The following is a 27851-nucleotide window of genomic DNA, read 5'->3' as shown; positions in this document are numbered from 1 at the left end:
ATGCCAAAGGAATACCCTTGTGGAATTATGCAGTTCACAATCGACTGGCTCTTGCACTCCATACCATCCGTGTCTCCTCTTTGTGACAGCCCCAGCCACCCATGGCTTTTGTCCATGCGGTTCTTCAGATTCTCACCCTCTTTTGGTGCCTGAAGGCGACCTCCCTTCCTTTTTGGCCAGCCCAAAATATAGTTGGATCCAGCCCATCTGATCCATTAGGTTCAAAAGGGTCAAATGGGCAAACATGCCTTCAGAAATGTAACTTGTCTGCTCTCAGTTTACCTTATGTACCCACTTCATGACATTCATGCCAAGAAATACTATTGTAAAATGCATGGCTACATGACATAGGGCACTCGTTGACTTTGGCATACAAAAGCTAAAATAGCCTGCCAAATGCCAGTCCTTTTGTGACATCAGAAGAGTCCAACCAATTGAAGACAGAGAAGATTATGACTCACTTGCCAATGGAAAGTCACTGGAACATCAGTTGATCCAGAGTAGTTGTGAAGGGAGAGGTGGCAGAGATGGTGGCTGGAGAATGGAGGGGGGAGTTCAAGATCATCCAAAGAGGTAAGAAGCCCACTGTTAGGCTCTTTGCAATTCTGGAAATCTATTCAACCCATTTTTGGTTATTTTTGAATTAAAGGTTAAAAGAGAAGAAAAAGGAAATTGGGGTCCTTGTCTCTCAAATTAAAAATGATCAAGCAGAACTTCACACACAATTAAACATACAAATTTATTTCAGACCAACTATTGAAGTCGGTATAATCTCGACTAATTCTACTCTAAAAATATTCCAGATATCAAAGGCTAGACATTGTGACTTGAAAGGATGCATATTCAGGGCCTCTTGGCCTTGGGTTCAAATCCTCTTTAGCTATGGACTTCACTGGGTGGTCTTGGGGAAGCAAATAATTCTTAGTCCAATGCTTATTTGTATATATTTGATTTGATGTCTAGTTTCTTCAGTATGTTTTAGATATATAGTAGATTATCTTATTCTGCATTATTGTGACCCACCCTGGCACATTTGGGGGAAGGTGCAGGATATAAATCCTCATATAAATAATACATTTAGAAAAATGAGACTGCTGAATCAAAAGAAATGCTGATGGCCAATTGAGGATGATACTCAGAAACTATTAAAGGAACAAAACCAATCAAAATATTAGCTTCCTGACCCTGTGAACCAATCTTCCACTAAATATATATTTTGGATTCAGAAGCAATGACTAATGAATGAATGTGGAGTCAGTGCTGGGCACCACTGATAGCATGAGCATGAGCTGAACAGGACGAAAGGCTGCAGCTACTTTGAACAGCACAGGTGGTCACATTTTGAGCCCAATGGAACCGATAAGACCAACAAATATTTTTTCAGGGTATGAGATTCTATGCGCACACACACTTCCTCAGATACAATGGCATGGGAGGGAAGTCATCAGTTTATATTTACAGGCAAAGTGTGAGAGTAAATGAACATGCAACATGATGAAAGTGGTTAAGGATAAACAGGAAAACCCCACACATTGGATTTGTTTGTATTCAGATTGAATTGTAGGGAAAACCTCTTGGGTTAAATTAAGGTAACTAAAAAGGTAAAGGTAAAGGTATCCCCTGTGCAAGCACCAAGTCATGTCTGACCCTTGGGGTGACGCCCTCTAGCGTTTTCATGGCAGACTCAATACGGGGTGGTTTGCCAGTGCCTTCCCCAGTCATTACCATTTACCCCCCAGCAAGTTGGGTACTCATTCTACCGACCTCGGAAGGATGGAAGGCTGAGTCAACCTTGAGCCGGCTGCTGGGATTGAACTCCCAGCCTCATGGGCAGAGCTTTCAGACTGCATTTCCGCTGCCTTACCACTCTGCACCACAAGAGGCTCTTTAAGGTAACTACACAGGAGCAAATATAAGCACACTGGGTGGTGATTTTTCTTTCTTTCAGGGATGTGCATTTGGACATACCTGAGCCAAAAATATACCAGAAAAATATCTTATTGGTATTGTTTGGGTATATTTGGTATATTTCAAATATATCTGATTCCCCCCTCCCCCAAAAACAGGAGAAAAAATGGTCCCAAAAATTCCAGAAGTATTTACTGAGAAGATTGAGAGCCAGCAGTTGTAGGCTCCTGGGAACTGTTTTTCATTTCCTTTTGTTCCCCCTCCCCTGCTTTATTTCTGTGTCATGGGGAGGCAATATTTACTAATTTTAAAAATGTCACTATCAAGAGCCCCCCTCCCCCGCCTTTTTATGCCTTGCTGTGTGTCCTTGCTTTGTGCAGAGTCTCTGGTTTGATCTTTGTTCTGCTTGGCTTGGCACATTGGCTTGTGGTTTTGGTGGCATTATTCTGAAATGGTCCTGTTGGGCTTGATGTTGGTTCTCAGTAATTGCTCCTTCCAGGCATGGCTTTTTGCCTTGGAAGCAGCTTTCAAGATTGTATCCTTTTCCAATCTCCATAGGAATAAAAGGAGAATACTGATATTTTGTGGGCCAATATACTCAAACCTGAAAAAAAAACCTTTTTTTTCTTGGCAAAGGGTTTTGAGTTGTGAAACCACACTGAAGGTGATTCCAAAACAGCAGCCATGTTAGTTGGCAGCAATAAAACCGTAGCCCAGGGATAATGTGAAGCTATACAACATCTGTTCCAGCATAAATATATGTGAGTCAGAGCTCTATTCATCAGATGCATCATGTGCACATCCATTATAGTTGGGTGTAGTGGTTAGAGCGGTAGACCTAGGCTTGAGTCCCCACTCTGCCATGGAAGCTCTGCCATGGAAGCTTTCTGGGTGACCTTGGGCCAGCTGTACACTGGCAAACAATTTATACCACTTTAGGTCCCCATTAGAAAGAGGTCCATTTAAAACACGATGCAATCCAAGGAGTAAGCCATCCACTGAGAGTGGGTGAGAACCACACTAATGGCTGATAGGCAACATTTAACACATAATCTAAGCTAGGACACTGCAGGATGACAAGCAAAGGGATATAGCAATAGCACCAATAGTGAGTGAGTGATCCAGCATTCTTGTCAACACCTGGAGAGGAAGAAGGCTTTAAAGGGCAATTCCAATGCAAAAATGCAGAATTGGAATTCATCAGGAAGTTCAGTGCACTCTCACCACTAGGGATCTAGACAAGGCATTGCTGCTATGCTTGCTTGACATTTCCCTTTGACAAATTACTGGAGATCCAGGGAGTGAAAGCAGAGAATGCTTTATTTCTTTATTGCTTTATTGTACCCCACCTATAAATTTTTAGGCATGGCATCACCACTTTGAAAATATTTGAGTTTTTAATGGGAAGTCTACTTCCCATTATTTGCCTTCTTCCAAAGTTGAGCCATTATATACCTATCAAACCTTCCTTCTGCATTCAAGTTAGAAGCTACAAGTGTACACGTTTTTATTTTTATCAGTTATTTAAAAACCCAACCTAATGCCAAGATACTTTTAGGATCAGAATCAGAAGGGTACATTTGAGTTTTAACCCAAAAAAGAAAGAGAGATTCAAACAGAAATGAAACCAAGGGATATAAAACTAGAGTGTAAGCTGCATAGAGCTTTGATTCTAATCCCAGGTTGATTCAGTCCCTGCCATCTCCACTGAATGCGATTTCCATTTTGATTTGGTCCGATTTAAATTTTCCCTCTGCAGCAAGCATGATTGATCTGGAGTGACCCTACCTTTTCCTCGCAGTATCCAAGAGTGGTTTTAACCCTCAATATCTGAAGATTCAGAATGAGAAAGCATGAGAAATCATGCAGAAATCATGCTGGAGCTCCATGGTAGAGAAGCCCTGATTGGCCAAGGCTGCCCAAGTGACAAGCTTGCTTTAAAGGGGAAGCCCCTAATTTCTCTCAGCAGAAGCCCTAACTTCAGACGGTAGAGATTTGCTTCTTGAATTTTTTTCTACCTCCTCTGATATTTCCAATCCTTCCCCCCACCTTCAAGAAAAGAAAGAGGCTCTGGCTGTGCTTGGCTCCCCCCTCCCTTTCTGAGCCTCCCTAAGCACATGCAGAACACTTTTCTGTTTCAATGGGGAGGGGGGAGGAGAGGAAGACCCGAGTTCAAATCGATCTGGATTCAACAGGATTGACAATGGAATAAACAAAGTAAGTGCAGATTCAGCCGAGGAGAGCAGGGTTGTAGGAAAGCCATTTCAGAGATCAAAAAACAAGTGTTTAATTACTATATTGTTGGAATTAATATGGTGCATGTTGGTTTCAGCCTTTTCAAAAAACATTAATAGTTTCTTGTGAAACTTGTCGTAGGGTATATCTGTCAAATGGAAATGTAATAGATTGCGGTGGAGAAAAGCAATTATTCCTATAGCAAATATATAATAGAATCCGACAGCATTATCGTTTTGTCCTTAATAAGGCTGGTTTACGTTTAGTAATTGGTATCCTTTTGTTTTCTTATAAGAGAAGCTATTTAGAAGCAATTATCTTAGAGAGCAAAAAATAAAACAAGATGCAGGTCAAATCGACCAAAATAGTAAACTATGACTTAAAGTTTGGCCAACAGGGCAGAAGGTTACTTGTCTTTGGGAAATGTAAATTGATTCGCAGTGGCACTGTAAAATCTTTAAAATATCCACTCTAAGAATGACACACAAGCCCATTGCTCAAAAGGTGACTGACAGAACAATCCTAAAACTTCTTTCCTGGGAGTAAGCCCTATTGAAAAAAGTCTAAGTAGGCATATGGGTTTAGGAGTGTTCTCTAAAGTAGTGGGTGGTGATTTCCATACGTGAATGATTTCCCCCAGGCCAGTCTTCCATATAACCTCACATCTTATCGCAAACATAATGCTCACCTTGCTTTTAGGCAACAATTATCAAGTGCAGAGAAATTAGGATTGCAAAAACCATAGAGATTCAGGAACTACCTAGAGAGTCATGGTGTCACAATTGATAGTAGCATCACTCCTTGCCCTCCAAAGACCCCTAAAGGCAGCAGTCTGCCCACTGTACACACACACGCAAGCACTCCCTCCCTCTCTCAAGTCACAGTTGATTTATGATGTCCCCTAGAGTTTTCTAGGCAAGAGACATCTAGAGGTGGTTTGCCATTGCCTTCCTCTGTGCCATAGGGTTGTATACTTTAGCAGCTGAAGTGGCTGTTCAAGTCCAAAGCGGCCAGTGCTGTGGCGTGGGGGGGGGGGAAGGGGTGGTGCTGGCACACCAGTTGGAGCTGCCCCTCCCCTCCTCTCTGTGCCGCGGTGCTGTCCGCTTCAGGCTCGAACGACCACGTTGGTGGCTGAAGTGCACAGCCCTAGTCACAACCCTGGCCTTCCTTGGAGGTCTCCCATCCAAATACTAGCCAGGGCAACCCTGCTTAGCCTGCAAATGCTGACGGGATTAGGCTAGCCTGGGCTATCCAGGTCAGGGCTCAGTCCACCTGTGGTGTCAATCAAATGATATTGAAGAGGAAATGGAGATGTGGAGGCACATAGCTTTCCATGTGTTTTTCCAGAGGACTTTTGGGGGGCAATGGGTATTTCCGAGAGTGCTGCAAGCAAACAAACCAACTATGAAATATTTTCTCATTTGGGATGAGTAAATCTTTTTAAAGACAAGGTTCAGATTCAAACTTTATTACAGTCATTCAGACCAAGTTATATAAAGTTAATACATAAAAGACCAAAAGAATATGGTCATGTAAGATAATACAATTTTAAAAAGATCATAAAATAGAACTTAAAATTATGCTACTTTAGAGCATCGGATTTTTATGGCGGCGGCACAAAAGTTAGCCAGCTGAGTTGTCACCTGGGGGGACTCATCACTTAGCAGCCTCTTTGCTCGATCTACATCATGATGTTCTGGCAACTTTTGAAGGAGTGGTTCAATCAAATTGCTACGAATGTCTATATAAGTGCTCTCTTGTATCATTTTCACCACTCCCACAAAAATATTGTCTCAGTGTAAGGGGAATGTTCTTATAGAGACCCTCTACAAGAGATGAAGGCAATACTGAGCATCTTGCAAGGGTAAATGCCCTTCTTTGTTTTCTTATTACCAGCTGAGACAGATGAGTGACAGGGGCCAGAACATACCTTGTTTTAACTGGGGCCAAAAAAGTTGGAGCTTTACTCAGGTCCAGTTGATGTCGATTGTCTTGTATCCACTGCTTAACTAGTGATGCAGCTTGATCATGAGCTAATTTGGATAATAAGTGCCTGGAGAAGCCCAGACTTTGGATTCCTCTGTGAACAGCCTTAGTCCAAGATGATTGGAAGTTGTTATTCAGGCTTAAAGAAATTATACCTTGTGGATTATGTATTAATTTCAGCCACATTCCTATTGCTGACAGGCAGATTTTGTCTTGGACCATTAACATTCCTGTTTAAAGATAAGGTGTTACTCAAAATGTATAGTATGAAGATTTTTTATGTAAGATATAACAGTAGACAGTGACCATTCCTGTGCATAACACAGAAATATACAATGTGCTTTTGAAGATATGTTTAAAGTAGGACTCAAGTCCAGTAGAACCTTAAAGAGCAACAAAATGTTCACAGTATGCTCTTTTGAGAGTTTCTCCTTTATATTCTATCGCTGTAGGAATTGCTAGAGAGTCTGTTATACAGATCCCCCGAAGAAGTATAGATGAAATGTGTTGGGGTAATATAATGGAATAAAACTATTTTTATCTCAATTGTACCAAGTGTTTTTGTTCCATCTCTCTGTTGCTGGTTCAGTGCTCTTCTCTCATTCTCTGCTGCAGACCAACATGGCTACCCACTTGAATCTGTCTTCATTAGTTGTTTACATATGACTTACTTTCTGTGCAATGAATACACTATGATAAGAAATTATGGAAGATTCCCATGTAATCAATGTTATAATGTTTAAACTCAGTGACCCAATGCTTCTAGCCTTATTAGGTCCTCCAATTGCTCACTGGCCCTCTGTTGGCTCACCTCACTGGGGGTGAGGAAGCCTCATCCGGCAAAAAATTACCATAGGATCCAAGTGACTGTTTTGTTATACAATCACTTAGATCTAGTTTGATAGATTCAGGTGGATTCAGGTAGCTAGGAAAATGAAGAAAAAGAAGAAGAAGAGCTGTTCCTCTCTTTATACATGCCCTATCAGATCTTAGAATACAGGCTTAGAAAATTACAGATCTCTACAGAGTTTCCATTATCTTGAAGCATTATTCAACTACCCTGGCCACCATGTGGATAATGGCCACCTTCTCCAGATCTCAGTTAAGAGTTTTATTGACTTTGATGGACTCAGCAAAAATATGAGCCCTTCCTCCTTGCACCCTGATTTTTATCACCTCTCTTTCCTCCACCCACTGACCAAGTCAGGCCAGGTCAGAGAGGCTTTTCTTGAAGTTTTCAGACATTTCTTTCCTGAAGTCTGTCTAGTATTTGAGTCTTTGAAATTTATGTTCCCTGCTTAAAGGGAGGGGAAGCTTGTCCATCCCATGGTCTAGACCTATTAGCAGTTGTATGAAGTTGGTCTAAGGTATGTCTGGAAAAAAAAAACTGAATCCACTTCTATTCTTCCTGCCTGTTCTCTGCCAGTGGGGAAAAAAAAAACTTTTTAAAACTCAGAGTGAAGGTTTTGCTCAGTCGAAATTTCCAATAGGAAAAAAAATGCCTTTCTTTACACACACACACACACACACACACACACACACACACACACACACACACACACAAACACACACACACCGTTCTGCTGGTATCTGAGGCACTTGCAGGCATCAAAGGGTACTGCTAGGATCTCTCTCTCTCTCTCTCTCTCTCTCTCTCTCTCCACTAGGAGCCCCCTGACATCCCTGCATCTTATCTATGTGCTGGACATCCATGACACAAAGGCCCAGAGGAGTGACAATTAACAGTGGCTGCTGGTAACTGCTGAAAAATCATATAAGTTACAAGAGAAAATTAAGCCACAGCACAGAAAAATAGAAGCTAGAGCTGCCAAGGAAGAACAGGTATAGATGCTACTGGAATATATCAGAGAGGAAGCTTGTGAACTCAGAAGGGAGTGACTGTTAGTAGAGGGCACAGAAAAAAATGATGCCAGGAGGAGATGGTGCTGTGCATTTTTTTGGGGGGTGGAGGGACCTGGTAGCACTGAGCAAGCTCAGGCAAGTCCCTCTGCCATTATTAATCTCCTGCTTGAGAAACTTTTAACAAGCTTCAAGGAACCTCAAGTTTCCTCTGAACACAGTTTGAAAACTTCTCCTCTAAATAACTTGCCTGTGATTGAGGCAAGCAGATGCTTGCAGGCATGGCTTAATTAGGCGATTGCCTGGTTGTGACAAATATCACTTCTCTGGAACAGACAACTATTAACACCCCCCCCCTCCGACCCCAATTTTATGCATGGAGAAAACCAGCACAGAAATGCAACAAGCATGAAACAGGACTGGGGAGGGAAATCTGTAACAGAGTAGCTGATCCTGATGCTCAACTGTTCTACTGAAAAAGTAATTTATTTTAGGTCAGGCTTGAAAATCAGTGATTTTCTCTTTGGTAACAGAGTTATAACTTTGCTGCAAGGATCAGGCTATGTGGTTCTCCTGTCTGTCTGTCTGTCTGTCTCTACCCTGATCCAGATAGCCAAGGATAGTCCAAATGTCAGATCTTGGAAACTAAGCATGATTGGCCCTGGTCAGTATCATCCATCCATGTGTGTCTGTCATAAATATGAACACATCCCATATAATAATAATCATTTTTGTTGTGTCTGTGGATGACTTCTTCATGTTGTGGAGCTTCCCCTGCTGCCTCAGAACTATTCTTGTTCAGCCCTGCTTTGCCTTAGTTCATTTCTTGTGTGTACATTTCAAGGACTTTCGTGTGTATGTTTGATAAAACAACTTTCTTGTTACGCCAGATGGGTTTATTTAAGAGTTTCTCAAGGAAATGTCCTGGCATACCATGGTGGAGGTCCCATAGTTATCTGCCTCTTGCTAAGCCTCCAAGTAATTTGCTAATTTCCCCAAATAAATTCAGACATCTAATCGAAGCACAACGTTTCTTGAGTCCAAGCTTATTAGTTTTGGTGAACACAGACAGGAGTAACACAGCATAGGACAGCAGTGTCAAGATGATATATGTTCTTCAGAAGGCATGAGGAACCTTCAGGAGATGGGACTGGGTAGGTCGGTAGAGTTTGAGCAAACCCCCAGTTGTGGGACAGCCTGGACCAAATTCCCCTTTTAAGTCAAAATGTTTTCTTTTATAAACCAGCTCTTATCCTCCGAACGCAAAATGTATTTTCACCAGCTCTCAAAACGAGGTTTCTTTTAAAGCAATATAATTTTGGCATGGGGACATTTCAAATTTATCATAGACTTATACAAAACAGAATATGTGGATGAACTATTCTTTGTTTTCCAGAATAGTTATTTTATTTATTGAAAACACTTATCACCCCTTCTTCTTTATGGGCCTCAAGTTGTCTAAGATACAAAAGAAGAATACAATACCATTCCCAATTGCCTCCAAAAGGTCAAAAGGGAGTGGGACAGATGTGTCTCACTGCGGAGGTTGCTCCATAATTGTGGACTGCCACTAAAAAGGCCCTGTCTTGCGTATCAACCAAAGGTGCTTCTATGGTGGATGGGGCAGGCTCTGCCTGGGCAGATCTTAATTCCTGGGCAGAAACATATATATTCAGATACCCTGGTCCTAAACCACGTATGGCTTCAAATATTAGAAAGCTTGGTTCCCATGGAAATCTGTTGGCACAAATCTCGTAGCAGGCTTGATGTTTTCATTGGGACAGGAGGTTAAAGAGGTTGCCTTGAATATTGTTTGTGAATCCAAGGGAAGAAAATAACAGGTTTTATTACACCAGTACTTACACAGTTGCAACACCCTGCTGGTTGCACTTAATAATAATACACCAAGCTCATGGAATAATAAACACAAAAGATCCACAAGAAGATTTAAAGGGAAGTAACAGCAATTGTAACCTCCCCAAAGGTCTTTCCCCAGGAGGTCCCAATGCTCTCTCAAGAGACAGTCTGAGATTATTGACTAACAGTGTTTGGCAAATACCAAACAAAACAACACCCCCCAAGCAACAACAACAACAAAAAACAACCCCCCTTTTTTGACACGTCCATAGCTATTGTCGCAAACGTTTTCACACTAAATGTGACTTGGGAATCGTTCAAAGACTGCAATGACAGGCATTTATTCCATCAAGTCCTAAGCCGAGATCAACTTGCCCTCATGATCTGGTGACCCCTCTCCCCCCAAAGGGAGTGTCACACCAGTTCACAATGAAAATGACAACTGTGAAACAAGTGGGAAAGTTCAGCGCTCAAACGACACTCAGCACTCAAATGAGGGTTTCTTTTTTATTTTTAAGTGAAACAATTTGCTTCTCTTACATAGCCAGTTCTCAGCAGGCCCCTTGGCAAACTGGGCTAGTTACCCTATATACTTGCGTATAAGCCACGTTTTTCAGCACCTTTTTTAACACTGAAAAAAAGCCCTCCTTGGCTTATACATGGGTATATACGGTAATTGAAATAAAAGCCTGCTCCAGCCAGAGCAGGTTTTTATTGCCCGGAAGAGCTAGTTAGAGTCAAGATGCTCAAGTACAGTTTCTAACTATGCTAAATACACATTTTCCCCAATGCCCCTTGCAGGACACTCTTCATAGACTTTTTAATCATGCACACTGCAGTTCTTGCATATGCCAACACCCCTTCTAGTATGCAGAGTCCTTGAGGTTCCTCTTCTTCTGGAGAGCTTCTTAGAAACCCATCAGCATCTTGCTGATCTCTTATCTGGTGGCAGTCTGTGAATGTCCATGTTCCCTTCTCAATCAAAACTCCCATTTCCTTTTCTGCAGCTTTCTTCTACCTTTCTGCTTGGCTGTTGGGGATCTTCTCCCTGTCTTCCATTCTTCTGATTTAGTTAAATAGGAGGGTCTTCTTGGTGTCACTCCCTCATTTTTGCTCCACTTGATTTTTTTACTTCAATTTCTGTTCCCCCTTCTAATCCCTGCGATTCTATTGGTGCTTTGCCTGTCAAGTGTCCTGTCGCAGTGCTTCTAGCTGCTGTACTCTGGTTTCTTCCATCAGTTTAATTTCATTTGATTTATTGGGCTTATAAACTGCCCCTCTGGGCACAGTTGTCTCACAGCAGGGTCCAAAGAGATAAACATTGGTAATACAATGAAACCATAAATAAACTAGCTTAAAACTGTTACACAATGGCTATCAACGTCTTGATTTTCCAGCCCAATCCTGTGAAAACATTTATCAGGGTGTTGTGTGTGTGTGTGTGTGTGTGGGGGGTGGCTTCTAGGTTTTCTATGCAGCCTAGCTTCAAATGCATGCTTGGCAGGAAAGTTCCATCTTGCAGGCTCTGTGAGCCTCAGTGAGTTCTGACAGGGCCCAAGTCTCCTCATTCCACCATAGGGGGGCCAGGACTGAGAAGGCCCTGGCTGAGACCAGGCAATCTCCTAGATGAGTCAAATTGTTTAGATCCCTTCCAGACTGTTTTTTTTTAAAATCTGGTCTAGTTATGGGAATGAAACAGCCCTGTTTACACCTGCATCAGGAGAGAAAGTACAACTCCATTCATTTTCCTGGACCACTGACATGAGTGTCCAAGGGAAATTTCCAATGCAATATGAAAAAAAACAACAACACATGTAACAATCCAGAAATTTCCTGTCCCCTGATTGGACCAGTTGCCACTTGATGGATGTGGAATCTACATGTTGAGTTATACTGAATAGCCCAGCTGGTAGGTTCAGAATCTCCCGCAGTGTTCTTCTTTTCAAAACACAGCTCCACCAGAAATGACCCCCTGCCAGCTTTTGCTGGCAGGGGCTTGTGGGAATTGTAGTCCATGAACATCTGGAGGACCACAGGTTGACTACCCCTGGTCTAAAGCACACTTTACATCACCTGTAGGGGATGGCTGCTTTCAGTTCTCTGCAAATCCTCAGTTTGTCCGTGGCATAACAAAGGGCATGATTTCAAATGATTATTTTGTCTCATGAGCCACACTTACATTTTAAGAACAAAAACCACCTTTGGAATAGGGAACCCTCTCCCTGCTCCATAGATTTCATTAGTTGACAAACTGGAGTGATTCTTTTTTCAGAAGAACAGCATGATTTTAAGAGATTCACAGAGGGGCTTATCAAGCTTCTGTGGAAGACCAAAGTAACCTTTCGGTGGTCTGAAAGGGAGGAATGTGAACAGCCGATGACATTCAAGAAGTAAATTCTGAATAGGGTACTATAATGTATTTTGATCCTAAGATAAATGTCAAGTTGGCCTGGATTGTGCATGAAATGTTCTTTCTTCCTTCGGCAAGAGCAAGATGTAACGCTCAACAGAGAGCTGTTGTTGAAAGCTGTGACCAAGACTCAAATTCTCCCCCACTTCCCATATACCTATGGCCCTTGCACATTTTTCTGTCCCTGCTGGAGGCAGTCGATGATGTAGAGTGGGTGCAGGCGAAAAGTAGAGTGAGATGACGTTAAAACACGGGCAAATTGTTTGACGAATTGAGGAAAGGAAGTAGTCTCACAAAAGGCAGAGTCGCCTTCTGCAAAGTTTACAAGGTTGCAAGAACTACTCACTGTTGAGCACAGTCCTGCACCTTTTTGGGCCCGAGGGCACATTTGGATTTCTAACAAGGCAAGGGTGGGCACAGCAACAAAGAAAATGGTTCCTACAAGAGGTGGAGCCAGTTGCTAACTGATTGCCATGGCTTAACATGGTGTGTTGTTGTCATGAACCCCTAGTTCCTGACCCAGATCTCCCACTGAGCTGTGGCACCTTCCTGAGTCCTCTTGGCAACCCCCTCCCATCTCCTTCTTTCATTTCAAAGGCTCATCCCAGAGTCCTTCTCATCTCCTCACCTAAGGCTAGCCTTGCCAGCAGAGCAGTCCAAACAACAGATGTCCACTTGGGCTGTTTTGGCACCTTCTTGATCAGAGAGCAATATTGCCTTTTCCCACATGAATCCTTGTTCCCACCAAAACACTACCTCTGTGTCCCGCCTCCCCAAACCAAGGTATATATTCTATGCAAGCCCCTTTCCCGGCATCTCTGTCAAGATTCCTGTCTAAGAGCTTACGCAATGTGCTGATCTCCATCCTGATTCTCGAAATAAAGACTTTTGCTTAAAGCTTCAACCTCAAGTCCAAGAGTGATGTCTGTTGCATGAATCTGCTGGTTCTCAAACCACTAGTAAAACTGATCACATGTTGTAGCACATCAGGTGCCCAGATAATTAGTAAAATGATAATCTTGCACTGTTTAAATCAAGTGTGCACATAACTGTCCCCTCCCCGCCATGTTTTGGCCTCCTGCTGTTGGTGCATCACCAATTACCAATGACTGAAAAACATTTCCAACCAGCCTCGGGGCTTCTGTTAGGGCATTCCCGCACATCGTCAGAAATAACGTCATGCCAGCTGAGTGGGGTAATGCTACATATAGAATCATAGAATCATAGAGTTGGAAGGGGCCAAACAGGCCATCTAGTCCAACCCCCTGCTCAACTCAGGATCAGCCCAAAGTATCCTAAAGCATGCTAATCCTAAAGCATGCAATATAATCGCACCTCCCAGCCCCTCCTCAACTTTTTTGCTGTCTCACTCTTCTCTGCTGCCATTTCACACTTCTCCCCCTCCACAACTACTGCTGGAAATGGTGGAAGAGAGCAATGCCAGTTTGGTGTAGTGGTTAGGAATGAGGACTTCTAATCTGGCGAGCTGGGTTCAATTCTGCACTCCCCCACATGCAGCCAGCTGGGTGACCTTGGGCTCGCCACAGCACTGATAAAACTGTTCTGACCGAGCAGTGATATCAGGGCTCTCTCAGCCTCACCCACCTCACAGGGTGTCTGTTGTGGGGAGAGGAAAGGGAAGGCGACTGTAAGCCGCTTTGAGCCTCCTTCGGGTAGGGAAAAGCGGCATATAAAAACAACTCTTATTCTTGATTTGGATGAGGTATTAGAGGGGATACTTATTAAATTTGCATATGATACTAAACTGGGAGGGGCAGCAAACACAACTGAAGACAGCAACAGAGTACAGGATGATCTTGATAGGCTCGAGAAGTGTGGAAATAACGAGTTTGAGGGAATGAAAGGGTGTCGTAAAACATTATTAAGGGAGCAAGTATTCACTAGCATGTTGGAAAGTGTATCATCACAGCCAACTTATAGCTACCCTGCAGGCGTTTCAAGGCGAGAGCTGTTCAGAGGTCGTTCGCCATTGCCTGCCCCCTGTGTTGCGTCCTTGGTGTTCCTTGGTGGTCTTCCTTCCAAATACTATCCAGAGCTGCCCCTGCTTAGTTTTCAAGATCTGAGAAGATCAGGCTATCCTGGGCCGTCCAGGTCAACGCAAAGTTTCGCTGTGCACAATAAATAAACAATACTTTATAAAATGCAGATAAGTAAAAAAATTAAATGGCGTGATAGAAGCTTAGTATACTGGAACGTGGCAGAGCAAAAGGGATAGAAATAACTAGCAGGAGTACTTACTCATTGGGGTATGGAATGGTATAGTGCAGTCTGATCTCATGAGACCTTGGAAGCTAAGCAGGACCAGTAGTTCATGGATGACCACCAAGGAAGACTTTGCGGTGGCAAATCACCTCTGCTTAAGCATTTTTCTTGAAAACCCTATGGGTTGTGATTAGGGTTGGGCGCTTCCGCAGCCAAAGCAGCTGCTCACGCCCAAAGCAGCCAGCACCATGTTGCAGGGGGGGAGGGGAGGTGCGGACATCAACGTGCCAACGCCTTTACCTCCCCTCCTCTTCCGAGATGTGGCGCTGGCTGCTTCGGGCATGAGCGGCAGCTTCGGACGCTGAAGCGCCCAACCCTAGTTGTCATAAACTGGCTCGAACGTGGTAGTACTTTACACACACACTCACCCTGAGTATCCCACACCGCACAGCACATGTTCCTGCAAAGGACAGGCAGCCCCAAATACCGTCCCTGAATACTGCCAGCCACGCTAGAGTCCTGCATCGAACCTCGCTAGCGATTAGGCATTGAGGTTTAAAGTAGCTTTCTTTGCAGCTCGCCCACAACTCAGCAGGATTCTAAATCCGTTTGTGTCTGTAACAAGACAGCTTTGTACACGAATTGTGGCAATTATCTAACACTGCAAAAAAAGAAATGAAAAAAAACAAAAACAAAAAATCTCAAGTTTGCTACGTTTTGTATAGTATATGCCTCCACAACTAATTAGAGTTTTGGGTCTGTTTGTTTTTTTGGGTTATTAAAGCCTCTCTTCTTACTCCTTAAGGGAAATTTATAACTGCCATTAATGAACACTGCTAGAATTTGGAAACTGCCCACACAATTACATTGCTGATCTCCCCACCATTTGAAGAGTAATTTTGGAGGAACATTCTAGAATTAACATTTGTGGAATTAACTCTTTCCAAAGGAAATTCTTTCTGTGATGCACACATCCTGCTGCATCAAGGTCTCAATGAGGAGACAAAATCACGTCCTTCATCTGAAAGCAAAGGGCTTGGTCAAGATACAGTAAATGCACATAGTTACAGGCGATAGTAAATGCACACACAATTCGTGTACAGCCCCTGAGATGGGCATGTTCTTTGAACTGTCACCCCAAAAGCGATTATCTTACGTGAATTTTCTCTGTGCATATGTCCTTCTTTTTCATCATCCTTTATTGTTTTTTTCTTTTTCTCTTTTATTATTGAAGGGTGTTTTTTTTGGGGGGGGGGAGGTGAAGGTTTATTACTTGTTTCCTCTGTCCGTCCGTCCGTCCCCCAAGTGTGTATGTGCATGGGGAGGGTCTTTTGGTTTAGATTATTCTTGCTTTCTCTTCTACTCGAAGTCCATTCCCCTGCCTATTCTCCCAGTATATTTTCTCCCTATATTTCTTCCCTTTAATTCCAATAATTTTTTTTTAGGGGGATGGGGGTGTTGAGGTTCACTGTTCTAGGATCGCGTGTGTGCTTCTAGTTCCATGGACTATTGAGTACAATACTTAGGTGCTGCTAAATAAGCTTTTAGTAATAAGGGTCTGTTTTAGGAATTGTTTAACTTAGAAGCACTATTAATTAAATACCAACATGGGGCTTGAGTTTCTCCCTAACTAGGCCAGTGCTAGGAGGATATCAAAAGAGGCAAGGCTGCGTGCGTCTTCAAAACAGTGGTTTAATAGCCTAGATTAACTTTTAACAAGTAGAGTGTTGTGCTCTGAGCTTCAGTGAAGGCAGGAGCTTTTAGAGAAATATCGCTTTAGGTTGTCCTGGAGTTTTTCAATTTTCAGAAGGGAGTTCCTGCTTTTCCATAAAGTAAATCAGGCCTGTTCTAATAGAATCTAGCCAGAAGAAGTTTGATAAAAAGCCTTAAACTTTTTAAAAGGCTTGCTGTTCCATTTCACAGAGAGTCTGGATTCAGCATAGGGAGCCCCTGGGTTTTTGTAGGACGGACTGCATGACATTATATAGCAACGAGGCCTCTCCCTAAACCTTCCCCTCCTTAGGCAACTCCCCCCCCCCCACACACAATGAACCACAGGGATTTCCCAAACTGGAGCTGGAAACCTGCTGCAGAGAGAGCATGTGAGTGAGAGAGCACAGCTGAACCTGTTGCACAACTGTTTGGGACTGGAGAGTTAGTATAATCTCGGTGGGGAGGCGGAGCCATGGCACTTGGATAGCTCGAATACTTCGAGCTCCTGTTCCACTGAGGGTCAATCACTGCTGTGATTGACAGAATCGGGTTTTGGGTACGCTAACCCAACCATAAATCTTCTCAGGAATTCCTTGTGAATCTCTGGGGCCTCTCTGTTCCGCAGGGAAATTAATCTCCCACTGGAACGTAAGCTCAGTGTGCACAGGGTCCAGCAAGCGCCGTCCGCCATCTTAAAATCTTTTTTCCTTTTCCTCTTTTTTCAACTCTGCAATCTACAAAGCTTATTTTAATCTACAAAGATAATTGGATACCTCCCAGCAAGACCTTCGACTCACCACAACTCCGGAGTGAAAACATCTGGCAGACATCAGATCGAGCCTACAAACAGTGAGTGGGGTTTCCCTCGGCACCTTCTTCCCTGGAATGAACTCTCGGCGTGGAGAGTTGCTCTCGCTAATCCAAACAAGCCAGAGTGACAGGATTTATTACCACTGAGGGGGTGAAGCAGCCAAATTCCAAGATATTGAGTCATTAATCAACGCAGAGATGCAAGTGCTTTTCCGCTTCTCCGTCTTTACTTTTCCCCCCGTTTCTGGCTCTGCTTGATGCCACCTCATCATGAGGCAGGCTAATTTTCTTTTCTAAGCGAAGAAGGACTTAAATCAACTCAAACTAATAAGTAACAGCTCTTATTATATCTGTTTTTGGTCTTCGAAGATAAGAGAGATTAGAGCCGTGGAATCTCGCGAGAACTAAGCTCTAGAAACATTCCTTTAATTCAAAACAGACTGTTGCTTTCGTTAGGACTCTGTAGGACCTCCACTGGCTACTTGCAAAATTGCAAATATATTTTGGAAACAACATATGCATAATTGACTTAGTCTAACAAAATTCCAAACCTGGAACATGTTTTCGTTTAAAAAATTTGCATATCTTCTAGATAAACAAACACAAGACCTGAAAGAATCTCTAAATGGTTCACTTAAAAATATGCTCATGGAGTTTAAAGGCATTAAGGAAGAAGTCTCTAACAGGAATGATGAACCAATAGTAGTGGCTGATGATAGCTTTAAACAAGATGGAAAATTACCAGCAGAAGAGGAATCTGAAATTATGGAGATGGAAAAGGGGATGTCAGAGTCTTGCAGCTCAGATAAGGACACCCTACCTGAGAAGATATATAGCCACTCCAAAGCAACAATACACAAGAAAGACATATGGATCTGCGGTGAAAGCAATCGATTGAAAGGAGCTTCATGGAAAAACATCTGTACTGATATTGGAGTCCAGGAGGTACAACTGCTTCAAGATTTATCGATGTATACTTCGAGGGAAAGACTACAACTGTACTTTCCCAGCCAAAGACCAATAGGACAGAACATTAGTCAACGGGAGCCACAAGACGTAATAAGCCTCGAAATGAGACCTCCTTAAGAAGCTTGGGGAATGGAAATGCAACACAGTGGTCGAAATTCCTTTCCTCTTTTACCTCCTGTATGTAGCCATATACATACAGTTAACTAGTTAAGAAGTTAATCTGGGGTCTAAGATCTTTTAAGTAAGCTGAATCTGTATTATTAAACCTAATTTCGCACTGCCTACTAGCTCAAAATCAAAGCATAACTAAAAGGAGACACCTAATGGAATGGGCTTATATTATAGTGTGGGGTTTTAGATTTCCTATGATAGCTGAATTTGAATTATCTAGCATATCTCTGTAGTGACTTTCAGCCTAAATTTAAAGCATAACTAAAAGAAGGTTTTTAACTGAGGAGGTGTAAACATAACTAACGAAAAATCTATTCTATTAATTAATGAAGACTCCATTTTATTATTTCTGGTATTAACAATGTATACTTATACATATTTGTTTCTCTTCTTTCTGTACAATTAAGCAGGCTTATTCTTTTTTTTTTCTTTTTTCCCTTTTTCTAGTGAAAATGTGGAGGGCTCTAGGACTACGTTAAGTATAAACTGTTTATGATTGTTAAAACTATCAGAAACTATGTAAACAAATGTTGAAATTATGGTAACAAGGTAGACTTCTCTTTTTAAATGTGGTGCAAACGTGAAAAAGTCTATAAAAAGTCTATAAGCTTTGGGTAAAAGTCCATAATATTGTAACCAGTTTATAATCTTAAATGGAGAGAAGAGGGTTTTTAAGATTGAAACAGGGAACCAAAATGTTTTTCCACAGTGCTTCCTAACCTACATACAGAGCTTCTTCTTCTATGCGATGACGGCAGAAAAACCAGAATTGGCCAAGAAATGGAAAACGTAAGAACTACCCTCGACAGAAGACTGGGTGAATAAACTAGCTGATCCTACCAAGATAGCCAAACTGACACTAAGAGGCCTTTCAAGAACAATGGGGCCCTTACCTGAACTATTTACAAAAGGGATTAAAAATGGGGAACCAAGTGTATCAAATGAAGAGTATAGCTCTCCTTTTCTGTATTAACAATGTAGATTGCATGTATCTCACTGTCTTCAACTCTTCAATTCTGGAAAATAAAATAAAAACTTTCTATAAAAAGAGAGTTAGTATAATCTCTGCCTGCATTGGTTCTATGGGGCTAATTCGGGAACAGGATTTAAAACACAATTTATGTTAAAAAAAAAACTGTCCTGCAAAACCCTCCAACATACAGAACAATATAACCAAGTTCATAAGGCAAAAGACACCGTTATATGTGAACAGAAACAGCTGACACGTAAACCCTATGCATAAACCCATCTTCACATGCACTTCTGATGAGCCACTGGCTGAGCTTGGGAAACCTCCCCACTGAATTTGGTAGCACTTCTGCACAAACATGTTTAGGACCAATTGAGATGTGTGACAGGAAATCGTGAGGACGAGGTATCTTTTTGCGGGGATATTTAGCTTAGCTGCCCGGTATTTCTCTTCCGAGTAATCAAATCAAATGTTTGCTCAGGCTGGCGGTCCATCTGTTAATTGTCCTCTGCCCTTCCTAGTTATTCACACCCATCTCAACAGGTGAAACGTAGTGCAGAGAGGCAGACTGTGGGGTGAAGCTCTTTGTCACGCAGCGATGGATGATCCTGGCTCCCAACCATACTTGATTTTCATAAACCCACTCAAGCATCTTGCAACAGTTTCGGAAAATGTTTGCTATTCCGAATCCCTCGATGCCACTGCCTCATGTTATGCAAAGCAATGAAGCCGTCACGGAATCCAAGCTCGGCAGGGTGGTCAGAAGCTTGGGCTTCGTACATTGTAATTGCAAAGACAGCACTATCAAACTCTATTATTGCCAGGGAAAATAACTGAGCATATGCACAAAGGCAGTAAACATTTAAGCAGGCTGACAGGTTTTTAATAAGAGAAGCTTCATAATCTGAACATTGATCTGTTCAAGGCCTTGGCCAAAAATGAGGTCAGGGAGTGAGCTACCGCAATTGGCCGTTCCGTTTAAGCACAAGCTTTTAAACGTGCAAAAAGACAGCTTCCATTTTAATTAGAAGGGGAGCACAACCTGGTTTTTGACTGTCTCCTTCAGTCATTAGGACAGTGAGCTTTTGTGGGGTGGTTAAAGGGGTTGGACATAATGGGCAACAGAGAGAGTTTCCCTGGTTTAGCAGGGGGCTAGACAGACTGCTTGCCCCCTACCGGGCATGTTGGCTAGGAAGGTCCAGCCCTCAAAGCTGGAGATTCCATCCCTGTTGTGCTCCCATTTAATACTGAAGCACATTTGTAGACAATTGGGAGAGAAACTCCAGAGCAGCCATGTCTTTTGCAACCAGTAGGCTTCCTCCCTCCTCCCCCTACAAAAACACTGCCGTTTCCCCCACCAGCAACCTCAAGAGAGCCAGTTTGGTGTAGTGGTTAGGAGTGCGGACTTCTAATCTGGCATGCCGGGTTCGATTCTGCGCTCCCCCACATGCAGCCAGCTGGGTGACCTTGGGCTTGTCACGGCACTGATAAAACTGTTCTGACCGAGCAGTGATATCAAGGCTCTCTCAGCCTCACCCACCCCACAGGGTGTCTGTTGTGGGGAGAGGAAGGGAAGGCGACTGTAAGCCACTTTGAGCCTCCTTCGTGTAGGGAAAAGCGGCATATAAGAACCAATTCTTCTTCTTCTTCTTCTTCTTCTTCTTCTTCTTCTTCTTCTTCTTCTTCTTCTTCTTCTTCTTCTTCTTCTTCTTCTTCTTCTTCTTCCTCCTCCTCCTCCTATCATGGTGCTGTCAGATGATGCGCCAAGAAGCTGCTCATGTACTTTCTCATTCCAGTGAAGCTTCTCCAGGAAGAGAAGTGGTGTGTTTGCGTCAAGCAGCAGCTGGCTTATAGCGACCCGTAGAGTTTCCAAGGCAAGAGATGAACAGAGGTGGTTTCCCACAGTCTGCCTCTGCACTTTCTTGGTGGCCTCCCATCCAAGGCTTAGAAGAAAAGCAGCTGCTTTTTACTACCTGAAGGAGTCTCAAAGTGGCTTCCAATAGCCTTCCCTTCCTCTCCCTACAACAAACATCCTGTAAGGTAAGTGAGGCCAAGAGGGCACTGAGAGAACTGTGAGTGGCCCAATGTCACCCAGCTGGCTGCACGTGGGAGTGTGGGGAATCAAACACAGTTCTCCAGATAATGTTTGGACTCCCACGGAGCATGAAGATATTCTGTGAAGCCAGCAATTGTCTTGGATCCTGCAGTAAGTCTCCTCTGACAGAAGGAATTTCTTCCAGCAGAATGGTACCTTGTTACCTTCTAGGAAGGAGGAAAGGAGATTAGTAAGGAAGGAGTTGTGAGAAGGAAGTCTGCAGCCAGGTAGGGAAACTGCCCAAAATTGCTCTCTCTTCTGTTGGCAGAATTTGAGATGGGCACAGATCAGAAAATTCTGGTTTGATTTGGGGTGTTCCCCTGCTTGGAGGTGAAGGGAAGTGAAATCAACGCCTGAAATGCTGTGGAGCCATCTTAAGCTGTCAGTAGGGCATTGGCACTAGTCTGCTGCCAGCCTAAAATGGCTCCCCCCCACCCCAACCGAACTGGACAAAGGTCCATGAAATGTTCAGGGAAGGTGCCTTCCCAAAATCTCAATCTGGGGAGCACAAACTGAGGCATTTTGTCTGTAATTTGGTTTGTGCCCTGGTTTGTGCCCATCCCTAGGCAGAATTATCCCATGGGAACTAAAGATATGGCTGCTCTATGAACAATAACGGAGTAAGTAAGGTGCTCTTTTATCAGACCAACTTCCGTGCTTTTACGAGCATACAAGCAGAGATGCACCATGTGCAAAATTAACACCAACAGATGTTGCACAAGGCAGCAATGATCTAATGTTGACTGAAGTTTATTACAATGATTTCCTATGTGGCAGAAAAAGTAAGTTGCTTAACAGAAGGTAGGAAAAGAATGACTTGGGCTGTGCTGAATATGCACTCATTTCGTTATTGACTTCCCAGGTAGCATAGTCAACCAACATGGCTGAACATCTGCATTCTTTTGATATTGTTTGGTGTTCTTTCATTCTCCAGCTGCTGTTGCTTTAGGTCATCACTTTCCCATAGTCTATTTTTTTGTCCTCACTGTCCTTGGCCCCTTTCATCCACAGACATCTGGCACTGGTGGTCCACTTTACTGCATCTATGACTCTCCATGACATCATCTCTTCAGATGTAACCAAGTGACATAATTGACAAAACAACCAAGATTCACTGAGAATGCAGGGAAATGGGGCCAAAGATTGGGCCAGCCAAGTAAAAGAAGGGCAATAACACCAAGACGAAAATGACCCAAGCAGCCCACAGCAAGGAAAGAGGAAGAGAGCAGGAGATGTTCTTAGAGGCTCATGAAAATGGATGAGGAACAAGGTAAATGGTTTGGATTCAGCTAGCGAGCGGCAAGAGGGAGGGGAAAAAAAATAAGGGCATGGGTAAATGTTTGACTTCATTAAAGGTAATAGCAAAGGTCCCATTAATTTCTAATGTGTCAGCATTTCCCCTGAAGTGTATGTGTACTTTATAAAATATAGTAACTCATTGTGACTTTCACTGCTGCTTTGTCACTAGCCATCCTTCAGCAATGCTGACAGGCCGGCTCCCATTCCGAGGGCTAAAAAAAGAGCTCCAATATGAGACTGCATTTGATTTATCCTCACGGATGGAATTTCAAAGCACGCCATGAGCAGTATAAATAGAGTGGACTCCTTATTCCTGGGTGACAAGTGAGATTTCTCTCTACTAGCAAAAGTATATACACGAGGCCTGCGGGGGGGGGGGAGGGGGGAGGAAGGGCCCAGAAAAGTCTGTTAACTTGACATCTGCCCTTGGAAAGGTGCAAGAACAAAATCCTGATATACTGTGAGGGTCCGGAAGAAAATGGATGGATTATCTGACTGAGTAATGCCAACTTTGTGAAGGAAAAGGATGTGTAACTGCCCCTCTTGGAGAAGTTAGGGAGAGATTCTAAGTTAAACCTCTGGTTGCCAGACCCCCTGGTTGAGAGAAGGGGTCGTCTGCCACCAGGCCGTGCCCCCAGCTGCCAATCAGCTGGCCAGCAGGGGACTTATTAGGAGAAAAAGGAAGGCACAGACCGCATTGCACAGGAAGTGACATACCAGAGAAATCCAGGCGTTCCTCTGGTATTTGGGCAAAACTCTATGGCAGAAGCACTTTTTACTATTGAACTTTTGTCCAAATACCAGAGCGTCATCCAGACATTACTGGAATGATGACATCACTTCCTGTGCAGTGCTGGTGTGACTCCCTCTTTCTTCTAGTAAGTCCCCACCATCTCCTGCCAGTTGCCAGGAGGGACATAGCAATCTAGCTAAACCAAGGTATCACATACAGAGAGGCTGAAACCTATCAGGACTCACTGAATAGAGCAAAACAAAAAAACAGGCAGATAACAAATATAATCCAGGTAGTTGATTATTTTCCTAGTGAAAAGGTGGCTGTAAATTGTTTTGCCTCTCTGCTGGGGAGATAAAGGAAGCATAAATATCTAAATGTATATATATAGACAAAGAGCAATGAGTATTGAGAGCCAGCATGTTATAGTGGTTCAGAGCAGCAAACTCTAATCTGGAGAACTGGGTTTGATTCCCCACTTTTCCTCCACATGCAGCCAGCTGGACAACCTTGGGTCAGTCACAATTCTCTTAGGGCTGTTCTCAAAACAATTCTGTCAGAGCTTTCTCAGCTTCACCTGTCTCACAAGACGTCTGTTGGGAGAGGAAGGGAAGGTGATTGTAAGCTGTTTTGAAACACAGGAGGCCTGCTGGGTGACCTTGGGCTAGTCACAGTTCTCTCAGGACACTCTCAGCCCCACACATCACAGGGTGTCTGTTGTGGGGAGAGGAGGAGAAGGTGATTATAAGCTGCTTTGGGACTCCATCAGGTAATGAAAAACAGAGTATTAAAAACCAGCTCTTCTTCTTCTAAGGTACAGTCTTCACCAATTTTATACCTTCCTGAACTCTCATCGCTTTCTCCAATAATTTTGAGAATCATAGTTAGGGGTGTGTGGGGAACTGCAAATTCCCTGTTACAGGTTATTGGCACACCCTCATCCCCCGGGGAATGATAGTTCCTGAGATTCCTTTGTGAGGAAAGAATAACAGTCGGGTTGAGTATGTAACTGCTAATCTTCCAGATAGACTTGAGGTCACAGATACAGAAAGTAGTTACAATGAAGTGCCAATCCTGTGAAAGAGAAGATTTAACACAGAAGCTGTATTTGACATTCTCAGTTGGATAGAAGCTGACCTGCATCCTCTCAGTTTCCCTGACGACAGGCAATACTCAGGCTCATTCCACACATGTTGGATAATGCACTTTCAATGTGCTTTTGCACCTGGATTTTTCTATGCAGAACAGGAAAATCTGCTTCCAAAGTGCATTGAAAGTGCATTATCCAATGTGTGCGGAATAGGGCAGAGTCCGCACTTACTTTCTTTATTCCATTGTCAATCCTGTTGAATTCAGATCGCTTTGAACTTGGGCCCTCATCTCCCCCCTCCTCCCCATTGAAACAGGAAAGTCTTCTGCATGTGGTTAGGGAGGCTCAGAAGGTGGGGGGGGGTCTTTCTTTCTTTTCTTGAAGCCTCTTTCTTTCTTTTCTTGAAAGGGGGGGGGAGAGGATCGAAAAAGGCAGAGGAGGGAAGAAAAATCCAGGACCGACAGAAGTTGAGAGAAATTAGGGGCTTCTCCTTTAAGGCAACCATGTCACATGACCAGGTGTAGCCTCTCAGAGGTTCTCTACCACGGAGCTTTCTTTCCCAATCTGGATATTGAGGATTAACAGCACTCTGAGATATCGCACAATAAAGGTAGGGTCACTCCGGGTCAATCCTGCTTTACAATTTGTCACCTATAGTTTGGAGGGGAAGCACGCAGTAGGAAAGGACACTTCGGCACCCGAAGCAGCCGTTCACTTCCGACGCAGCCAGCGTCGCACTGCGGCGCTGGCTGCATCGGGAACGAACGGCTGCTTCGGGTGCCGAAATGCCCAACCCTAGACACAACACTTCAGCTCAATGTCATGTCATCATGTCCACTGGCTCTTAGTGTAATGTTCTTCTGAGTATTGATGAGAGGAACAAGTTTTTACAAGCTGGGAAATGTTTCTAGTTTCAGAGTTATTTCTCACTACTGAGAGGAAACTGGGAGACAAATTTCAGTCCCAGTGGCTCAAGATTCTATTTGGAACACACCTTGTGGGAGAAGTTGTGAGATTTATGTCACAACTATCACAGGAGAGAGGTATTCAGTTGAAGATATTTCATTAGGAGGTACCAGTGGAGTCTCTTGTACCATAGCTGAAAACAGAAGCAGAAGGGTATGTTTGTTTGTTTGTTTGTTCATTTTCTGCTTTAAATTCTAAAGGAATTAGGTCTATTAATTCTGGATAATGTTACTTGTAGCCAGGAACTAACAAATTTGATCAAAGTGATAAGTGATCCTGGCCAGTCCCACAGCTGAGCAGTTTTCTTATAAAAAGAATCACATAAATACCTCCTGATATTATCCTCATCATTCTTAAGCACTGTAGAACAGAACAGGACCATTTTTATCTTATATCTTACATATTTTCTATCTTCTATGTGACATTTATTAATTCATTTATGCCGTATTTTATTGACTTCAATCCATCACAGATTTTTTTAAATAAAATGGAATTTTCTCCATTGTTTTACTGTATGAGCAAAGCAATGTGCTTAATTTGATTATGCAACTGTGCCTGTAGAATATGAAAGATGCTGCAGCAACATACAAGTTCAAAAACAGCAGATAAGCTACAGTCTATAGACCAGGGGCCCTAGACTGGATGATCCAGGTTAGGCTGATTCCATCAGCTCTTGGCAGCTAAGCAGGAATGGCCCTGGTGAGTCCTTGAATGGGAGACTAACACAGAAGTCCAGGGTAGCTGTGTCAAGCAATGGGAAGCCACCCCTGTATGTCTCTTGCCTTGAAAAACCTATGGGGTCACCATAAGTCAGTGGCAGCTCGATGGCATTTGATGGTATGTCCCGGGGACTCTGTCGTGCCAGCCAGGTTTGGGTCATGGCTTGACTAGGGATGCCAGTTCCCAGGTGGGACCTGAGGATACCCTGAGGTTATAGATCATCGCAAGAGAAAATGGCTGCTTTAGAAGTTAGACTCCATAGCATTATACTCACTGAGGTCTCTCCCTGTCCCAAATCCTGCCCACTCTCATCTCCACCCCCAAAGTTCCCAGGAATTTCCCAACCCAGAACTGGTTACCTTACTTGAAGCCAAGACTAAGCACCATGGAATGTATATTCTCAGAAGCAGAGCCCTTTTCAAACACAAGTTGCTTCCATCTCTGTGACTGGCAGTCAAGCAGAAGCCTGTAGAGATTGGCAAAAGTGCCAAGAATCTGGACTCTACCTTTGTTTGGTCAACAAAGTAGTGCTTTCTGCCTGCGGCAGTTCCAGCCTTCATCTCCATGCCCCTGAGAGACTCTGGGTCAGAGAACACGCTCTCCAGTGGTATATTTGTCTACATTTGTGCATAGCCTTGGACTGGCTGGAAGGATTTTTCAAGCTGGCATATTCATATTATAGAAAGGGGATAAGGAAGAGAGAGAGAGAGCTGGACTATTCTAAAGGCATTAGAGAATTCCTGGAGAAGGCAAGATTTGAAGCCAAGGATTTCCCCATTCTCGCTCTTAACCACGACACTGCCCTGCCTCTCCTACAGGCGTGTCATTATTCAATGAATTTGAATAGAAATGAGACTCCAATCATATGCATACTAGTTTGGGAAACAAGCCCCTTTGGTATCAATGAACCACGTTTGAGAATCAGGACACAGGATCAGAAAGGGTTGCCAGCCCTCTCCTGGCAACCAGTGAAGAATGGGAATGGGAGACAGTGAGAGATGGAGGGAGGTTCAGCCAACATGCAGGAATGTGCCTACATTAATGCCCATGTGATCTGGAGTGATCATGCAGCAATACTTAGTACCATCAGATATCTGGGCAAAACCTCTATGGTAAATTTGGCTTCTACCATAGAGTTTTTGCCTAAATACCAGAGCATCAACATGATGTCTCCAATATGATGATGCCACTTCCGGGCCATGTGATGGAGCTACAAATCAGCTGGGCCTCTCTCTTTTTTCAGGGTAAGTTCCCTTGCTAACCAGCTGATTGGTGGTGAGGCAGTGGGGCCCCCTGCCTCCACTTGGGGGTCTGGCAACTCAAAGATCAGGAAACAAGGTCAGTTTAAGTGTATATACTCTGGAATAAACAAGATCCAAGTTACAAGGTAAACAAGTTAAAACAGAAGATTACCAAGGCCATTTTTTAGCTGTCAGCCTCAATCCTCAGAATCAATGAGATTTAAATGCTATGCGGAATTCCAGCCCTTGACTTTTTCATACTGTTGGTCTTTTTTATAGGCTTTCATTATTTTTCACACAGCTTGTATGTTGGAAGAAACTATAACTGCATATTTATACCAAGAGCCTATGTCTCTGTGTGTGAGTGTTTTGGGGGGGGGGAGGGTTGCAGTCTAAGTGTATATGTGGCATACCTTTAATGGCATTCTTATTGTATTGCTAAAATAAATTACTTCCACAACAGAAAGTAGACCATTCAGTAATGTTACAACCAGCAAAGCAATTCTGGCACTACACAGATCTGACAATCTCCAATGAATAGTAGCGCTAACATTGCCAATTGAATTTCATGTCACGTAAACACTCTTAAATTAGA

The 27851-nt window shown here is 43.2% G+C and overlaps 1 protein-coding gene and 1 long non-coding RNA gene across 3 annotated transcripts in view; one reads left to right on the top strand and one right to left on the bottom strand.

Moving 5' to 3' along the window:
- CNTNAP2 (contactin associated protein 2) overlaps positions 1 to 27851 on the bottom strand; it is a 1139689-nt gene that overhangs the window by 124136 nt on the left and 987702 nt on the right. The window lies entirely within an intron of this gene.
- LOC143821003 (uncharacterized) lies at positions 508 to 27526 on the top strand. The gene is made up of 3 exons (XR_013225623.1): positions 508 to 573; positions 22219 to 22477; positions 27259 to 27526. It is a non-coding gene; the product is annotated as an uncharacterized LOC143821003 (long non-coding RNA).

This window comes from Paroedura picta, chromosome 11 (assembly GCF_049243985.1).
Source record: "Paroedura picta isolate Pp20150507F chromosome 11, Ppicta_v3.0, whole genome shotgun sequence".
Classification (NCBI taxonomy): domain Eukaryota; kingdom Metazoa; phylum Chordata; class Lepidosauria; order Squamata; family Gekkonidae; genus Paroedura; species Paroedura picta.
Note: the sequence above shows the minus strand (reverse complement) of the source record. Positions and strands in the feature narration are given on the sequence as shown.